The sequence below is a fragment of the Glossina fuscipes genome, unplaced genomic scaffold, assembly GCF_014805625.2.
Source record: "Glossina fuscipes isolate IAEA_lab_2018 unplaced genomic scaffold, Yale_Gfus_2 262, whole genome shotgun sequence".
Lineage (NCBI taxonomy): Eukaryota > Metazoa > Arthropoda > Insecta > Diptera > Glossinidae > Glossina > Glossina fuscipes.
The window spans coordinates 653,478-672,608 of record NW_023998605.1 but is presented as its reverse complement, the minus strand read 5'-3'; the positions used below and the strand labels follow the sequence as shown (position 1 = coordinate 672,608).

At 34.9% G+C, this 19,131-nt stretch overlaps 1 long non-coding RNA gene across 1 annotated transcript; it reads right to left on the bottom strand.

Annotated features, from left to right (window-relative positions):
• Positions 1-1,143: 1,143 nt before the first annotated feature.
• Positions 1,144-1,855, bottom strand: LOC119642855. The gene is made up of 3 exons (XR_005248151.1): positions 1,646-1,855; positions 1,423-1,569; positions 1,144-1,334 (listed from the first exon to the last, which is right to left on the bottom strand). It is a non-coding gene; the product is annotated as an uncharacterized LOC119642855 (long non-coding RNA).
• Between the last annotated feature and the right edge of the window lie 17,276 nt (positions 1,856-19,131).

Below are 19,131 nucleotides of genomic sequence, written 5' to 3'. Positions count from 1 at the left end.
ACGTATATTTTATAAATAAACGAATTATTTTTTTATCAATATTTCATTTTTAATAGTTGTTCAGTTTAGAAAAATCATTTTGTATAACATATTTAAGTTCATTCAAATCGTTTTGTAATGTACATTCAGTGCAAAATACAAATTACTATGTTTATATATTTTTTAAGAGCTACCAATAAAATAAAATTAAAATTGACCGCCTTATTCTGATCATCACTACTACGTTATTATTGGCCACAAATACCTCATGGTTTTTGCAGTCCCGAAATTTATCCTTATACCTTAGGATATGAAAATCGCAGTAAAAAATGATAGGATCGCTCCTACCGTTGTTCAGCGGGAACGTATAGGTAGTGATATCCCAGTGGTTCTGCTCAAAAAGAGGCTGTGTCTGCTATGGTACAAGAAATTGTGGGAGTATAAACTCAAGTTTAGCGACAAACCAATTATCTTAGCAAAATCTCTCCCAGAATGATGGAGCTAATAATAACATATAATAAAAATCTCTAGGCTGTAATCATATCAATAACACCCTGATGCAATTTACACAATGTAGGAGTAGTAATAATAGAAAATGAGACATTCAATCTTAGATTATAACAAGCATAGATTAATGCAAATGTTGTAGAAATTCTTAACTTTACTAGCAAACATGCGAGTGCCCACAAATGATGTGATATTCGCGACCAGAAAATTCTACATTATTACTCTTTTAATAAAAAAAAGTCTTGAAGACGCAAGATACGTCTAGCAGTATCACATTTAAATTTTTCTTACAAATTTCCCAAAATATTGCCATGGTTTGTCTGGTGGATCAAAAATAGATAATGTCTTATACATTTATTTAGCGCAGTTTGGTCTTTTTTTTCGAGATATATATTTTTTATATGGTTTATTAATTTCACATTAAAAGTACTTTAATAAGCGAAAAAAGTGCGGAAAACAATAAAAATTTTCAAAAAATAGACTTTGACTTATGTGACCGCTGAACGTTTGTGGTAATTTCTGAGTGAAATGATTCCTTACATTTCGGGCGTACCGGTCCTTCATGTTTTTCACAAATGTGTTCGTAACGTATTCGCAACGTGTTCGCCTTACACAATTTTTGTCGTGACATCTTGGAGGGCTTTTGAGTCCATAATTTTTGTATTGCTTCTTATACCTTTTAGTTTAATTTCAAGAGTAACTTTGGTGCAGTTATTGGCTTTTTAAGTGGCTGTTCAAATACATCTATACGTCTACTTCGTCTTTTGGCTCGTTTACATGTTTTTATCATTAAAGTAGCTGTTGATGCTTTAAACTTCAGGAGAGACATTATAGTGATAAAGGATTCACTTAAAAATTGAAAAGCAACAAAAAAGGGCGGTAAAATTTTCGTGGTGTGCGGATAATTTGTTACCATAGGATCAGACATATCTATACCTGCATAAATTTATTATATTCTTTCGCAGCGAATGGTCTCGCTGTTGACATTTCTATCTTCTTCTTATGGTGCTATTTTTATCCATTATACTTAGGTTCCACACAGGCGTAAGAAGAAATCATATGAACGATATTATTGTCATGTTTCTATTAATAACGCCAGTAAAATGCAATTTTTTTGTAAATCCGCACATGAAAAAACGAAACACAAGGATTGACTTACGAAATAAAGAAGGGAATTCGATGCACATGCAATTGTCGTGAAACCTGCTACTTTTTTTGTGGAAACTGAAGCGTTTTTCGGGAATACTGCGGTCGTTGTTTGCAGAAACTGTGCGCGTTTTTCGTGGACTGCGTTACATAGTTTAACATATCGGAGAAATATAAACAGGTTATCTCAAATTGAAAATGTATTTACCTAATTTTGTATTTCATGTTACATTATTTTAACGCTTTTTTATATTATATTTTACGAAATTTCGTTATTTTACAGGAAATGGAAAATATATTTTAATAAATTATTTATTTATTATATTAAAGTTATGCATAATTATTTATGTTAGTTATATATATTCATATAGATTTGTGTACTTTTATTTTGTAAATGACTTGGTTAGCCAGGCAAGTGCTACTTTTATAAGCGAAGCTTCATTATGATGACAAGCTTACGATCAACTTTAAGATGGTTTGGGTGCAATTATACTCGTGTTTTTTTTTATTCGTAAAATTAATTCATTTAAAACATTTATCTTTGCTTTCTACGGCTTTAACCGCGTATGTTTGAGAACTGAAAAAGAGCATATCACACATTATTGTACGCAACCATTACAAGCACATGAAAAATAGGGAAATTAACGTAAAAGTAAATAACTATTATCGTTGATTAGCGAAATCAATAATTAAAAACTCATTTGCTTCTATCGACTACACCAAAATTAGAAAATAGTTTTTGAAGTAATGCAATAAAAGCAATAAAACTTGAAAAATAACTTTTAAATTTGAAATATATCGCCTTTAGTTGTTACTGTCCATTTTTAGCAAGCGATGTGTACATCAAAATTTTAAGTTAGAGAATGTGCAAAAGGTTTAAAATAATGAAATGCAGAAATCAAATACTAAAGATACGTTTTACGTTTTTACGTTTTACATGTATCATCTTCATTTCTTTCTTAAAAACAAATACATTAATTGCTAATCTGTGTGACGCCTCATAAACAGTTGAAAAAATCAAAACCATTTCTCATTTTGTTTGACTTTGTAGTTTAAGTGTATTTTTATTTATGTATTTATGTTAAGTACTTTAGGATACGGCTCTGGCGCATGTAATGAGTATGTTAATCTAATTCGAAGATCAAAAATATGACTTCGAAAGACGCTTTGACAAGGTAAATTGGCAATACCTCGTTTTGCCGATAAAAATTTAAAGGGTATTCATGTAAGCACAGGATAATCGCTAAGAGAATCCAACGTGGGCAAATTTGCTGGTGATTATCACCAAATACGCTCTCTCAGTTACGTTAACTCTGACGATTCGGCTATCGTTGATTCGGCCGGCAACAAAAAAGTTAGGGCCGTGAAGACCTTCTCGCTTTAGGTAGCCACCCAGGCTACTCTGTTTACGTCTCCAAAGATTATCGGCAATAATAACAAATCCGACTCTCCCCCTGTTCGGGTGTTTTCGCTGGTCACCATGCTGCACAAGTCCCCTCATGCGCTCACCCGTTCATACTTCTGCGGATGGATAGACGAGATCTTTTTCTTTACCCTATTTTCTAAAAAATGATAATTCTTTACCCTATTTTCTGACGACAGTAGTAGTAGTTGAGAAAAAAATTACATTAGTATTGAATATAAAACAAGCAAAGTCACTTTGTGCTTTAGTTGAGTTTGTATCATTATAAATCCGTGATGCATCCATAATTCCTTAAAAATCGAATGGTTACCACTGCAGAACAAATACTTCACCAATGTAGCTGCAACACTTATTAGCTTATAAACTTTTTTATGTGTTATAATCCCAATTACCAATGGTGCAAATGGTGGTTACAATGCCAATTGTACGTAAAAACCTTCGTCTTTTTGTGAAATGAAGAGTGGAATTTTGTTCTAAAAATACGCAAGTTCGTTACATAAAAGCTCAATTCCCTCAACTCCAATTGTTTGTTTAAATAATAAAAATTAAGAAAATACACTCACGTTTACGTTGAAGACATCGAAAAGGTGGTGGAAATGAATTCCAACAAATTCATCAAAAAAATTTCACATCATTAATTAATGCATTTTGTTGCAAGATTTTTAAATTTTGCAAATTCCCCTATTTGTCTCTTTTTTTTAATTTTATCTTTGTCAAATTTTTATGTAAATTGCTCTTCTTCACACATTTTCACGCATCAATTCGAAAGAAAGTTTTTTGACTTGATGAAAAAACCGTTAGCTAGTTTTTATTTGCATATGACAACCAAGTATCAAAAATATCACGTTTTGACAACGGAGATTCAAAACAATGCATTTATTAAATATTGCCACCAAATGCAGACTCGCTCTTTCATTTCAACAGAATTGCCACCAAATGCAGACTCGCTCTTTCGTACCCACAAATTGTTTTTGGCTCCTTCAATTCAATAGAATCGCCACCAAATGTAAACCCGCTCTTTCGTACACAAAAATTGTTTTTGCCTTTTACACACATCATCAATTTTCGTATTGTTGTAGAATAAAAGGTCATTTTCATCGCGTGGTTGGTTAGTTAGTTACCGTTAGTTACTCTCTCCTTTAGAGTTGCGTTTGTAAAGAAGCAGCTGCAAAAAAAATATATAAATAGTTGTCAAAGAATGAATTATTACTTCAAAAATTAAAAAAAAATAAAAAAAATAAAATGTGCTCGAAATGGCATTTGTGAATTGTGAAAAAAAGAAAAAAAAGTGGTGAAAGCATGTACAATTTTTTTTTAGAATACCGAGCCAAATTAAGCTAAATATAGCTTAACATAAATTCTACATAATTTTCTATGCATTTCATTCTACATGCTTGTTTTTTACCATATGTAGTTTGCTTGTACAAAACAAATAAGCGTCAGTTTGGCCCCCAATTTTTACGTTTCTTTCAGTTAATAATGCATTGTTATGGAAAGGTTAAGGGAAGGCTTAAAAAATCGGGCGATAATCGCGCGTTTGCTTATTTCATTTGATGTCACCTGCCTCTGGAGGGATTTCAATTTATATCTTATGCATATGTAATCAATTAATTAAGTACATCCGCAGCGTTGAAAGAAAGAAAATTATAATTATTTTATCGCCTCTGTTGGTAACAAAGCCAACGAATTTTATTTATCGCTAATAAAAATGTTCGTAGTCGTAGTTGATTACATAGCGCCGTTCATAGAAATGGTTGCTTAGCGACGCATTACTAAAGTTCAGCCTTTCTATAGAAATGAGATGTTTTGCCCTTTTTAATGTAAACATTAATACATTACCTTAGCAACTCTGCGCACGCGCTGTAGTCGCAATGTTTTATTTTGTGTGAAGATATTTTGCAATTTATCTTTATATCTTATTGCTTTATACGCGCTTGAATTGATTAAACTGATTGAATTATATTGAACCTTTTTTTATGATATGCGATTCGATTTCTGGGGTCAGCACTAGATGCTCTCGTTAATAAGTCTCGCTTTTTTTTTTTTTACTTTACTATTTTTCTCTTGACTTGCCCTTTATTAATTTTTTTTTTAATATTGTGAAGTTTACGGACCCTGAATCTGAAAGATTCATCAATTGATGACTTTGAAAATGTTTTCGTCATACAAAGTGTACAGTCCTTGATCCTTCGAAAGGTTTGCATTGGTCATGTCCCGGCTGTAGAAAGCGTGATATTGACTGTTCACAGAGATAAAGAATAGGTTTCCTGAATTGAGCAAAAACTTTTTTACTTCGTGTGGAAAGTGTGAAAAAATCAAGACAATGTTCGATGAATGTTATTTTCTAGAACACTCATCTTCTGCCCTAGCCTGTAAATTACTATCTCGTAGAGTGGCGTGTGGTACTTCATCTCCGTCGTCTAAATCTGATTCGTCGACTCATCTGAGTACTCCTTTCTTGCCTACAAAGAAAGTTAGCGTTTTCGCTATTGTTGAGCCGGCCGGTAATAAAAAAGTTTTAAATGAGCTGGGTAGCCCTCCTCTTCCTAGCTATGGTGAAGTGGCAACTGTGCCTCCCCCCAGTGGTGGCATTCAGGTTACTCTGGGTACATCTTTAAAAAATATTTATAAAAATGAGAAATTCGCCTCTCCTCTGACTGTTGGGGTGTGTCTGCTGGGAAAGTCGCCAAGCTGTAAAGGCAAGTGTGATCATGTCCTCTTTATTCTCGCTAGAATTCTCAGAACTCTCTACCTGCGAATCCTATTGTTCCTGGTAGGGGTAATATTACCTTGACGTCTGTACCCACCAGAAAGGCAATATTCGCGTCAAGACTGTCAAGACCTCTGAGGATAACGTAGAAAGTTATCCGGATGCAAAAGTGCCATCGATCAATTTGAAGCGCGTAAGCATTTTCAAATTGGCTCCATCTCAGCCTACGGTAATGTGATCTTTTAAAGTGTTAGTTCCAACTGAAAAACTGAAAATGTTGTTAAACAAATAATTGTGGCCAATTGGATCCTTAATTAAGGAATTCATTCCGCTGGATCGATCTTGTAATAGTAATTCGGCAGCTCTTCCACCCTTAAAAACTAAATGTTTCTTCGGGCCCAGTAAATCTAATTTTCCGCAATATAAGGAGCCCAAACTCAAAAATTCCCTCCACTTTTCTAAATTCAGTGAGCACGGTGTTTCTCTCCTTGGTGTTCACTGAAACTTAAGACCTTATTTACGTTCGTCGGAACTTTTTCACAACACTTTTTAGCATTCCGGAAAGGATCGATTGGGTCGCACTGGTAGTAGTGTATTAATTGCCATATCGGCAGTCTAAACCTACTGATAGACTCAAGGCGTTGGCCATAACTCACTTGGTGTTATTGTGATAATTCTGGAAGTATGAATACAGTTATTGTGGTTTTCAATGAATTATTTGATCGTAGTTTACTCCTACTTATAATGACAGGCTACTAGATCTTTGCTTTGCCAATTTCGCGGAAGTAGTTTTAAATCGCTATCCGATTCGTACCATCCATCAACTTGTATTTCCTTTTATTACAAGCATGATGGTTGGTTGAACTACTCTAACGTGCCAAATCCAACGTCTTCCAATAAATATTATGATGTCAACAGTACCAATATTTTACTGCTTAAATATCATCTTTCACACATTATGCTCGATTTCTCTGCTGGAAATATTGAAACTTTATCGTCATCTTTCTATAATGTATTATCCTAGCTACTTTTTGCATCCGTTCATAGTTTAAAAAGAGTGTTAAATATTACAAAAGTAGAAAAGACAAGCTTATTAAAAAGTTAATGAAAAGTGCATCTGCTTAAGATTATTTCGCCTATTTTGCTGCAAGGCATGGAAGTAATTATCTCAACCACCAACGTTATTGGAGCTACCTTCACTTGAAAAAATCCTCACTGTTTCTTATTCCTAAATATTTTTTTAAGTTTGTCAACTCCGAAAGAAACATCTCCTTATATCCCTCGCATGTGACTTTCTGTGGCTCTGAGTTCTGTGACGATATTGAAAACTCAAATCTCTTTACTGAATAATTGCGACGAAACTTTTCAACTTCTAATTCCGACTTAACTACAAACTATTCGTGTTCGATATCTAACTCGGCTTTGATTCCCAACTTGAACGTTTTTGATAGTTTGAAGTCTCTAAAATATAGTTTCCCGCTTGGACCTGATGTAATTCCATGTCCTGTATACTTAAACCATGCTCTGTCAAGCTACGTATTGTTATTTCAATGATTTTTAACCTCTCTTTGAAATCAGGTGTTGGAAGAGTATTCCAATCCACAAATGTCTTATCTAAATTTTTTGAGCGAATTGTTACTCAGCACTTACATTTTGCTTTCAAATTTTATATTTCGATATTCCGGCATGGCTTTCTGAAAGGTGAATGTACTGTCACGAACCTCGTAAAGTTTAGGTGCCATTTTTTCAAGGCTTTTTCTAATGGCTCTCGCAGGGATGCCGTATATACTGATTTTGGCAAAGGATATGTTTTACCTAACCATTGATATTCACAATCCAGGCCTCTGGCTGCCTTTTCTACTTAGTGAAAAGTATAAGTACGCATCTGCATAACAGATTATTCAGGGTTCCGTTTAACTTCATCACCTCGGATGAGTTTCCCGTGACGTCAAGGTAAACCCTTTTTATATATAATGTATATCTTAGTGGCCTCTACTCGTTGATTAAATCCAGCCAGGTCTTACGATGCACGCTGACGATGTTACTCTATTTTCTTCTTTTTCTTTGGAATCACAATCGTATAAGTTTCAAATTCACTTAAATAATTTGGTTACATGGCGCTCGTTAAATTTTATGAAAAGAAGTCATTCAATACTGAGTATTTCATTGATTCACATAAACTGGAAAAGTTGATGCGTTCATCTATTGAGGGGTTCTATTCGACCAAAGATTACGTTTTACGATCTCTTTAAGTTCAGATATGTCCGTGCTTGATTTCATTAAGAGCTGAAGGATCTTTACAAGAAGGCTATGCATGGGGTTAGTTGAACTCTTGAGTATGCCTCTGTGTGATCTCCTTTCTATAGATGTTATGTAGATTCAATAGAATCAGTTTAAAAGTTATTCTTGCTGTTTGTCCTTAGAAATTTGGGTGGGACCCCCTTGCCATTCTTCCTCCTTACGAAAATAGGTTGCTTCTGTTATTGTTAACGTGACTTGAGGAACGTAGATTTATTCTTAGTGTTCCCTTCTCAATTAAGTTGATACTATGGTACCATCGATTCTCCCACATTACTTTAATGTCCCTAAACGCTTTTCTAGGCGCTTTATTTTCATTAAGCTTAGTTTATGTAAATATAATTATGAGTAGTTTGATCCGCTCAGAGATGTTTGCAGAAACCTAAATAATGTCTATCGCTTAATCTCAATATCGGACTTTTTAAAGTCCACCAAACCAAAAATGGTTAATACGTGCGATTTGCCTATATCGTGTTTAAATTAACTTGCAATTTTAACATCCCACTATGATTCTAAAATTAACTGGTATTGATTACTGTATCGCTTGCTAAGCTTTTACATGTTTGCAACGGCTGAAAGCCTCACTCAATTTGATTCTGCACTGGTTGTGGGTGTGCCTCTGTACTAGTTGTGTGCATGATTTTCTTCTTTTTAAATATTAATTAGTATAGGATTTACTTCTAAGAGTAAATTGGATGCAGCTGTTAATTTATTTTAGTTGGGTTTCATAAGATAAAAACAACACCATTTACTTGTTATTATTATCAATGCTAGTACTTCTTATATTACTGTTATACTGTATATACTTGCAACATTCAATATTATATTTATTGTTTATATTGCAGTGTGTGCACACTATAAAAAGAAAATACGAACAAAAATAAAAACAAAATAAATAAACTAAGTGGAATACTTACAAAGATGGTAACAGTGCATTTCGTATAAACAGATGTCACATACAACGAAAACGTTGACCTGCAATAGGCATTCAAAATGTTAAACTACAAAAAGTAAATATTGTAAATCGGAAAAATAGTATTTATGCATTGGTCAGGTTTAATAAAGTATTATTTCTATACTCATTTCCAACCGAGTAGTAGTAGTATTTATGTACTAGTCAGGTTTAGTAAAGTATCATTTCTATACTCATTTCCAACCGAGCATATCTCTTTAACGTGAAGTCATGCCGAATATATCTTAGCGCACCTGAAGTAATTTCTTTTGCATGAAACACCTGAGCTATTATTGTTATTATTATTATTTTAATTTTAAACTAATCAAATGAATTCTTAGACTAAAAAAAAGACATTGAGCACTAGCAACACAGGCTTTTGTCTCTAATTTAAATAAATGGATATTAGATAATAAGCTTAGTAGTATTAATAAAGTAAAATATTGAATTGATATTCTGTTCTGAAGCTGATTGTAGAATGTTCAAAGGGTTAATCGTTCCAAATGCAATACTTCTAGCCAAGGAAAAGTTGAGGCAGTCGCAGAGAATGTGCTTTATAGTAAGAGTTTGTCCACAACAGCAGATTGTGGGAGAAGACTTCTTCAGGATCCATTGGTGAGTTGCAATTGTATGACCAAGGCGAATTCTCGAAAATGTTTGGATCTTGGTTTTCTCAACATTTGTTGGATATAGAGGTGGAGTTAATTGAGGGTTAATGGAAGAGTAGTGTTGATGATGGTATTGTAAATTTCCTTCTGCAATTTTCTCTTTAACTTTTCTTCCAATGTATCTTTGAAGATCCAATTTTTCCATGACATCATCCATAATTAGAGAAGCAGAAGCAGCATACTTTGCCGCTCGATCAGCCTGCTCATTTCCCAGTAAGCCGATGTGACTTGGTACCCATAACATTTTAATTTTTCCGTCGGGTGTAGTAATTATATTCCTTAATTTGTTGATGGTGCTCCGTCTCGAAGTCGAAGGATTACGAACAGCTTGTAATACAGACAAACTGTCGGTAACAATAACGGTTTTGAGTTTGTTTTTATGGGCAAGATTGGCAGTGTGAAGCTATCCAAATTTGAAATTCCTTCTGTTTCTCTATTTAAACAACTGATGTAACTTTGTTTCATACTATACAAATTCCTTCTTTTTTCTTTTAAAAAAACGGGTGTAATTTTTTTTTCAATCTACACAAATTTGAAATTCCTTTTGTATTACATAAGTTTCTCCTGCTTTTATATTAAAGAAACTGGTGTAAGTGCCTTTCACACTATCCAAATTTGAATTTCCATCTGTTTCTCTATTTAAACAACTGATGTAAGTTTGTTTCATACTACACAAATTTGAAATTCCTTCTGTTTTTCTGTTAAACAAACTGGTGTAGGTTTCTTTTATATTATACAAATTTAAAATTCCTTCAGTTTTTCTTTTAAATAAGTTCCTTCTGTTCTTATATTAAAGGTGTAAGTTCCTTTCACACTATCCAAATTTGAAATTCCTTCTGTTTCTCTATTTAAACAACTGATGTAAGTTTGTTTCATACTATACAACTTTGAAATTCCTTCTGTTTTTCTATTAAAAAAACTGGTGTAAGTTTCTTTCATACTATACAAATTTGAAATTCCTTTTTTTTCTCTATTTAAACAAATGATGTAAGTTTGTTTCGTACTATACAAATTAGAAAAATTCCTTCTGTTTTTCTATTAAAGAAACTGGTGTAAGTTTTTCTCATACTATACAAATTTGAAATTCCTTCTGTTTTTCTATTAAAGAAGCTGGTGTAAGTTTCTTTCACCCTATCCAAATTTGAAATTCCTTCTGTTTTTCTATTAAAGACAATAGTATAAAGATGAGTGCTCAATAAAACGACACTCATCAAACCTAGACCTAATTAGCTCAAACTTCTCCCACAAGAAGCAGAGATTTCTACTCAATTCCTAGAAATCATTTCGCGTTTCCGTGAAAAGTTTGTAAAAATCAATGTCGCTACCTAGGGTCGGCGATTGCGTCATGACCAAAGCGCTCGCAAAGCCAACAAGAAACGAATCTATCCGATTCCGGGCCTGTTTTTGCGCGACATAGTGTATATAAGCACTCCATGTCAAGTCAACGAAAGGAAAGAAGCGAATTATCAGGACAAAAAAAGAAAAAAATTCAAAAGAATCCACTACACTAAGTTTATCTAGATATTGCCTTGTATATTAACAAGCGTTTAAGTCATAGAATTGTGTCTTAGTCGAAAGATGACAATGTTTGGAATATTTGGCTATTTAAATTGATACTAATACAAGCAAATGTCTTGTAATGCGCGTATAATACGCACACAAATAACTGCATGGACGAGGTTTTTAAAACGAAGTATAACTTCTTCATACTGTATGAACATATAATTTTGCCTAGTGACTTTAATGTTGATTTGGTGTTAATGGTTTCCCTTGCCGATCATTAATTATCCTCTCTAAATTCTAATTTATCTGTGCTATATAATTCTCATGTTCCAATTAAGATCTGTGTTGTTAATCCGTCCAAACCGTCATAGTTTACTAATGAAGTTAAGCGAACGATTAAACTTAAGAGTGGTGCATATAAAATCTGACGGCGATGCTCTAGTGCTGCTAACCAGGAGGTTTTTCGCAAGCATAGAAATAAGGTGTATAAAAATATGACAGATGAGGCATCATTATTTCAGCAGGAGATAGTCTCCTGGCTAAGGTACTTTGGAGAAATTCGCAGACAATTAGAATTAGAGCGTGTGAAACTATTCGTGATATCGAGCCTAACTTTTTCAATTCTTACTTTCTGGAGACTAACTACGTGGTTGGAGACTGATCTTTTATAGAGATTCAGGACTCAGATTGTATTTCACTTGCTTTCCATGAATTTACTTTCTGAAGTTCAATCTGGTAATAAATAAGGTCATAGCCGTTGCAACGCCGCGATGCTCAAAGTGTTTGAAGGTATGTGTGCAGAGAATAAGCCCTGGTTATGATTGATTTTCCTAGGGCTTCGATTCTGCAAAGCATAATTCACTCTTGAAAAACTAAGTACTTAGTTTGGGTTTGGTCCAACCGCGGTCAAGCTTGTCAGGTCTTACCTTGTTTACCCCAAAGCTTTTCATTCATAAGTTATTTTATAATTGTACACTAAAATATCTATGCGAGAAAATGCGGTTTGTCAGATCCAGACGTACGATGAATTTGATTCATCCAGATCATTTGCATTTAAGATCATCAAGACTATTTTTTATCAATGCCATAAAGTTATGAATCTCGTTATTGACTAATTATACCGGCTATTGTTAGCGTGTATAGGTTCAGTAATCCTTAGTGTAATGAATAATTATGTAGTTATGTCTAATTTCTTCGGCACTGAGTAATTGTTTGAGTTGAGCTATTCTGTATTTTTTTTCTTTTGTTTTATTTGCGTCAAAAAAACTTTATAGTCCTACTGATAATAATTCGTAACTAATAATGCAATTTAATTGTAATTGTTTATTTAACGATTAATTATTGATTAAATTAAATAATTATAAAAAAATAAGTGGCAAATTTTGACGTCTATTTGTATGCAAACGGGTAACATGACAATCAAAGACAAGGTCATACAGTTACTAAAGACAAAACTATAAAAAATAAATACAAGAAAAAAAAAAGACGGGTACAAACAGATTGTATCTACAAAGGACCAGATAAAGGTCAAGAAAGCAGTTGATATTGACGGTGGGCGAAGAGAGAGTTTTCGAGCTGACAAATTTACCGGGGAAGAATACAATAAAATAAATCTTTTTTTTAAATCAGCTTCTAAAAACCGGCTTCTAAATTTCAACTTTTTAACTTTCAAACAGCATATCATAGAAGCAGATTTATTTCTTATATGCTTTACTTTAATACAATTCCATTTTAAAGTGAAAAGACTACGCGGGTTCTTATTTCCTCAACGACTTTTCCGCAACGATAACTATGCTAAAATCAGTTGCGGAAGTTCCAAAAGTTAAATACCGAAGCCGAACTCTTTTCGCACAACATTTCTCTTCCATTTTTTGTAACGTCTTTGATACAACAGAAGAAAAGTTGCCCTGTGTCACACTTAAGTACAAGTCGCTAACCGCCTTCAGACCCCAACAACTCCAGGATAAAGCGAAGCGCTTTATTAGAGGTATGTACTTCCTTCTCAAACCATCACTTGCGTCAATTTTTCCTAAAATGTATTCAATATGCCCTTTTGACCCGCTATTTTGCTCTTATTTCATTTGCCAGATGCGAGAGAAAGCATTTCGCCGCTGTACACGGCGATCGTAAAATATTCATTCATTTCGTTCGTTGAATATTTCATTCGTAATTACCCTTTAGGTCTATTCTCAAATTCTGTGTACCTTAAGGCGACAGCATTTATATCAATTGTTAAAATGTGTTTTCTTCAAACCATTAAACGCTTTCTAAAGCATCCAACATTATCTTTGTAAACCAGCACAATCAACTTTATAAATATCAACGTCACTAAAAACATCGTCTTCTTGCTCACCAGCGGTATCAGAACATGCAGCACTCTGCAGTTATCATATTATTATTGCTATTTCAATTCTTATTATTAAGTAATCGTTCATCACACTAATTTGAAGGTTTTTAAATGCATTTGATGTAAAAGTGTATTTATATGAAAGCCTTGTTTCTTTACGGTAATGTTGCTAGGTGCTTTCTTAAATCTATTAAAAATATCTTAGAATATTGAATTATGAGGGGAATGTGTCTTTAGGAGTCTGGGGAGTTCGTGGAGTTCAGATTTAAGTGAAGACCGTAGGTACGATAAATTCCAGGCTACCCTCGAATATAGCATTATGTCCTGCACCCTAAGTCTTTTCCTGTGAGATCTCATATATGGCAGACTGTTCAATATGGAGTTTTCAACAGGGGCGAAGTTGATAGGTTGTGCAGTTGATAGGTTGATCAGGTTTTTCCGATTTCGAAGGAAAGGCTGAGAGAGATTAAGACGAATAAGTAGGTAGCTACACAAATCCAATCTGAAACTTGTCATGGAAAAAACTGAAGCCATACTGGTCAGGCATATAAGGCTGTTCCGTGCGCTAAAAATAAGAGTGGATAGGCGCCGGACTCAATTTAATTATAATTTGAGAAATCTGAGAGCGCAATTGAGAAGAAAGTTTCGGGCAACCACAACCACTTTGGGCAAAGAAAACTGGAACAAGCCAACTTTTTCCTAAGCCAGTTTTTCACTGATCATGGAAATTTTGCGAGTTGCTTACGCTACCTCAACTTACGAGCAGGTAAGGAATGCGACCAGTGTCACGGCCTAAACGACGATACACACCATACTATTTCCGTCTGTCTGATTCGGGTATATTCGAGATGCAAGCTTTTCAAATCTTTTGAAGTAGAAATTACGTCGTGTAACCTGCTAACGGTCATGTTAATGGACACCGAAAGATGAAAGAAATACAAGACATGCTTGGATATAAAGCCACACGAAGGCGCCATCCAATACCTAAAGATCAGGCGATGGCGAGGGATGTAGAATGATGTAGTTTGGTTTAAGCATACGTAAGTATTCATCTCAAGGTAATGCGAAGGCGATTATGGAATGGCTTTGATTCTCGTGTAGGTTTAACAGTTGGCAGTGCGCTGCCATTTCGATGATCAAAAAAAAACATCACTCCCTTCTAGTATGTTTAGTAAGCTTTGTTTGTCCGTCCTCTTTTTCGATATGGTAGTAATGACTGGTAAATTCTTTTTGCTTGTAACTGTCTGCGGTATAACCGGCGAACGTGATTAGAGCCCCTAGTAAGTACCGAACAAACTAATATCAGACGGCGCGTGTTGGCTATTCAAACTTATAAGCTTTTCTAGATAATACGTTGTCAACAGTTTTAGACAATTTAATGTTTTCTTGTCTTCCCAGTTACACTTTGCAGGTCCTCAATCAATTTCTTGGCTTTAAAGTTAAATAACTAACGAAAAAACTGTCGTTCTTAAGAAGAAGTTTGCACATAAGAGAATACTTCATCGAGTCACATAAACGGCAGGACGTAGAAACGTTCTCGAACTGGGATGATAATCAGCCCTAACTTAATTTACAGATTGAACTCTTTATTAATAAAGATAGAAAGCTGCTCGAGGGAATTTTAGAATTCATACTTCGCAAAAAACTTATATTTATCGACCTACACTTGAATACGCTTCTGCCGCATGATCTTCGTGCTAAAGTTGCCACCTAGACGCTATGGAATCACTTCATAAGCAATTACTACTTTTTGCCTTAAGCAATTTGCCGTCACATCGTTACGCTTCATTACCATCATATTAAAACAGATTATTATATAATCGCTCTACTTTCAATGGAGAAACTTAAGTTCAGTCGGAGAATAATGCTATAGATATACCAGCACTGTTAAATGAAATTAACTTTAACTCCTGTCCGCCCACTTAGGGGATTTCGGCTCATAAAATTTAGTTGTGACTTGAATTGTGTTGTTAATTTGTTGCATGCATGAATTTGAACGACGCTCATAACCTTGTTACACTCAATACAAGCCATAAGAAAAGAACTATCTGCACTGTTCCGGCAGTGCCGAAGTCATACCTTAACAACACATGAAGTTAATTAACTCATGGATTATAAGAACAGATACGTTATCGACTTGTGTTCTGAGTAGTGCGTGTTTTGTTTTTCGTCTGCGATTTTTTAATTGTTTTCGGTGTTTTTCGGCGTTTTTGTTTGTTTAACTCGTGTGTTCTCTGTGCTTTTGCAAAAAATGATTGCCGCAGATACGATATTTGCTTTCTTTTTCTGCAAATATAATAAAAAAATCAAAAAATATAAAAGAAAAATAGAATATTGAAAACAATTGTCATTATCCTCAGCAGTTCCCAAACCTTTTCAAGTGAGTGGTTATTTCCCAATTTATTAAATAAGAGACAACCATAAGGCATAATGGCCCCGGGGCCGCCTGATATAAACTCAAATATATTTCATCTATTAGCAGACGTATCCGTTTAAAAAAAAAAATTAAAAATTCCGAATTTCCAGTGTTGCCAACCAGTAGCATCGTTCCTATCGACAAAAAATTTGTTGTGATTTCTCCTACTGATCCCTCCATAACAATTTCGCAATTCAGTCCTTTCGCTATTAAAAAAGCACTAGATTGCATTACAACGCATATAGACTCTCTAACGATTTTACGCGATGGAAATTTACTTGTCCTGGCTGGGAAACCGAGCGCAACCGAAAAGCTCATAAAGTCTAAATCATTAGCCAATTTGTGCGTTATATCCGCTAAACTGCAATGCAAACTCAACTCGGTTAAAAGCGTAGTTTATGCCCCATGCTTAAAGCATGTGCCGGAAGATGAACTTGTGCGCGAAATGGGCAGTCAAGGAGTGACTGAAGTCTACAAATTCACCAAATTAAATGACGATGGAAAACCCGCTTTCTTACAGGAAGAATTAATTTGTCTTTTGACCGCTACCGGCTACCGGCAACGGTTGATGTAGCTTGGTACAAATGTAAAGTAGAACTCTGCATTCCAAATCCCATGAGGTGTAAAAACTGCCAACGCCTGGGCCAAACGGCAAAAAGATGCACCATTCCTCCATCCTGTGCTAACTGTTGACTTCCTCCACATCCTGAAAACTGTACGCGTAGCTTCTCCTTAAATTGCAACGATCAACACTCAGCGTTAGACAAACAATGCCCACGTTTTATACAAATGCGTGAAGTCCTACAAATCAAAACAGAAAATTACTGTGGGATGGTGTAACGAGTCTTCTTGGGCAGGGTAGAAACTCAGCCACTCCAAGGTTCGTTGCAAGATAATGTATATGAAACAAAATGTTCCGGACCTTCGGGGATGTTCTTATATATTCTTTTATTGGTATGCGAGATTACAAGTGGTTTTGTAGAGGGTTGGCAAGGAACCAGCGAGGCGACCCGGCGAATGATTTGACGCACAGGTGGCTAGAGGTTTACCATTTCTCGTACTATCGCGGTTTACTTAGGCGGTTATGGCTCAATTGAAGCGTTTATGACCGGTTTGATGCACACGTGGTTGGAGACTTTTCCTTGTACTATCGCGGTTTACTTACAATTGAAGCGTTCATGGCCGGTTTGATGCACACGTGGTTGGAGATCGCGGTTTACTACAAAAAAACAAACGGATGCGTTGCTCGCGTCATAGCTGCCTTGGCTATCTGGGCCAACGGTTTGTCTCTGGTTGGTCATTCGTCTGTAAAAAAAGATGTTCCCCAGTCCTTCAGGGATGATGACAGAGTTGGTCTTCATGTTATTTTAAGTCTCTTGAAACCATGGAATGTTGGCCCCAAATTCTTCAACTACATCAGATCATTCATGTTCAAGAATCAACAACGATCTTTCGGATTCCTTTCCGCTAATGAATGGCATTCCGCAAGGATCTCCTCTCTCTGTCATGCTTTTCCAGATCGGAAACTGCTCTCCCAACTTTAGAAAATAGTCTGTATGAGTTAAAAGCTAAAATAGTCCCCAAGCTTCTTAATTCAAACAAATCTATTCTCGGTGATGACGTGAAAAAGATTATTACTGCGAAGAAAATTCCAACGTCACCATCTGCAATTGACCATTGTTTGTACGGCGCAAAGGAATTGAATGTTCCCTTAAAAATTTTCCGTTACACTTTCATTACTCAATAATAGGCATCCCCACTTGATAGTTGAGCGTAATCTAAATTAATTGATATAACATGGTGAGAAAAAGATTGTGTTGAGTGTTTGTTTCTTAAAGATGTCTAGATCAGTTTAAAGGGCTTCAGGAAAGCGCCACGATGGCACTATGTGGTCAAGCTTTTATCCAATTGGTATGACGTAAGGGTTTTGATTAATATTTATAACGACAAAAGATGAATAATTCCTCAGAACTTTATCAGTTTCCTTAACAAAATTCCAGTCAGAGTAATAAATAACACAATTGGCATCTGTCATACTTAATTCGTCGCATCGGACGTAAGCAAACTAGTTCTCATTACGCTCGCAATAACAAACGATTTGTGCTTTCATCATAAAATATAAGAGCCGACATAAGATATTCTACGAATCGCTTTTCCATTCTAAGCACTAGTTATGTGTGATGTTCATTTTCGACTTTCGAGTTTTTTTGCTACATGTATGCCCAACAGGAGTAGGAAAGTCTTGCTCATATCTGTGAAGTCCAACGTAAGTTACATAGTTCACGTCTTGATTTTATAAAAGAGAAAAGCTGTAAATAAAAGCGAAAAAAAATTCCAAACAAAATTAGTTTACTTGCAAGCAGCTGAAGCAAAACAAAAATTTTAAAAATTTTTCTGTCCAAGGATAAATCCCATTGAAAATGTTTTGGACCGAACCGCTTTCTCGACCACCCACCTCCCTTATCACGCTTTATTATAAAAAGTCTTAATATCAATTGCAGTAAATTGCTGTAGGGAATATAATCGTGAACCGTGGTCCGCTATAATGATTTATTTCTTTTTATTCAATTAATATTTAATATATTTTTTAAAAAATCTTCTAGCTCTATAAGGGTGAATTCCCATGGATATCCGAAAATGGTGACAAATTGTATTTGATGGATTCACCCGTTATACACGTTATCGGACACAGAAGCTAAGTTATTGCAACGAATAGGAATGGAAACAGCCGGTGAATTCAATATTAATATCAGCGAAAGCGGCTGTAAGCATACACATGCGTATTGGAACAATGTGTTTTCAGTTTTTCACTGAACTTGTTATAACCACCAGAGGATGGGCAATTTGACATTGCGTTTGCTAATTATTGAAAAATGGTCATCAGAAAACTCATCGAAATATTAATACAAATATTCTGTCTGTCTACTTATCAGCTGAAGCCAGATATAAAATTCTATCTTATCCTCTCTTTTTAGACACGGATAAAGAATCGCATAAACGTCGACTTTTGACAGAAAAGAAAACTCTGACCACTAATTTATGTGATATAGGTAAAAAGGATCACAGTAAGTGAAGAATTAAATTTGTTTACTATAAAAGTGTCGCTACGTTGTTTCCGAATTTTGTAATTCCATCCAAATGACAATCTTTGGAAACTACAAGCAAGAGGCAATAGATAAATA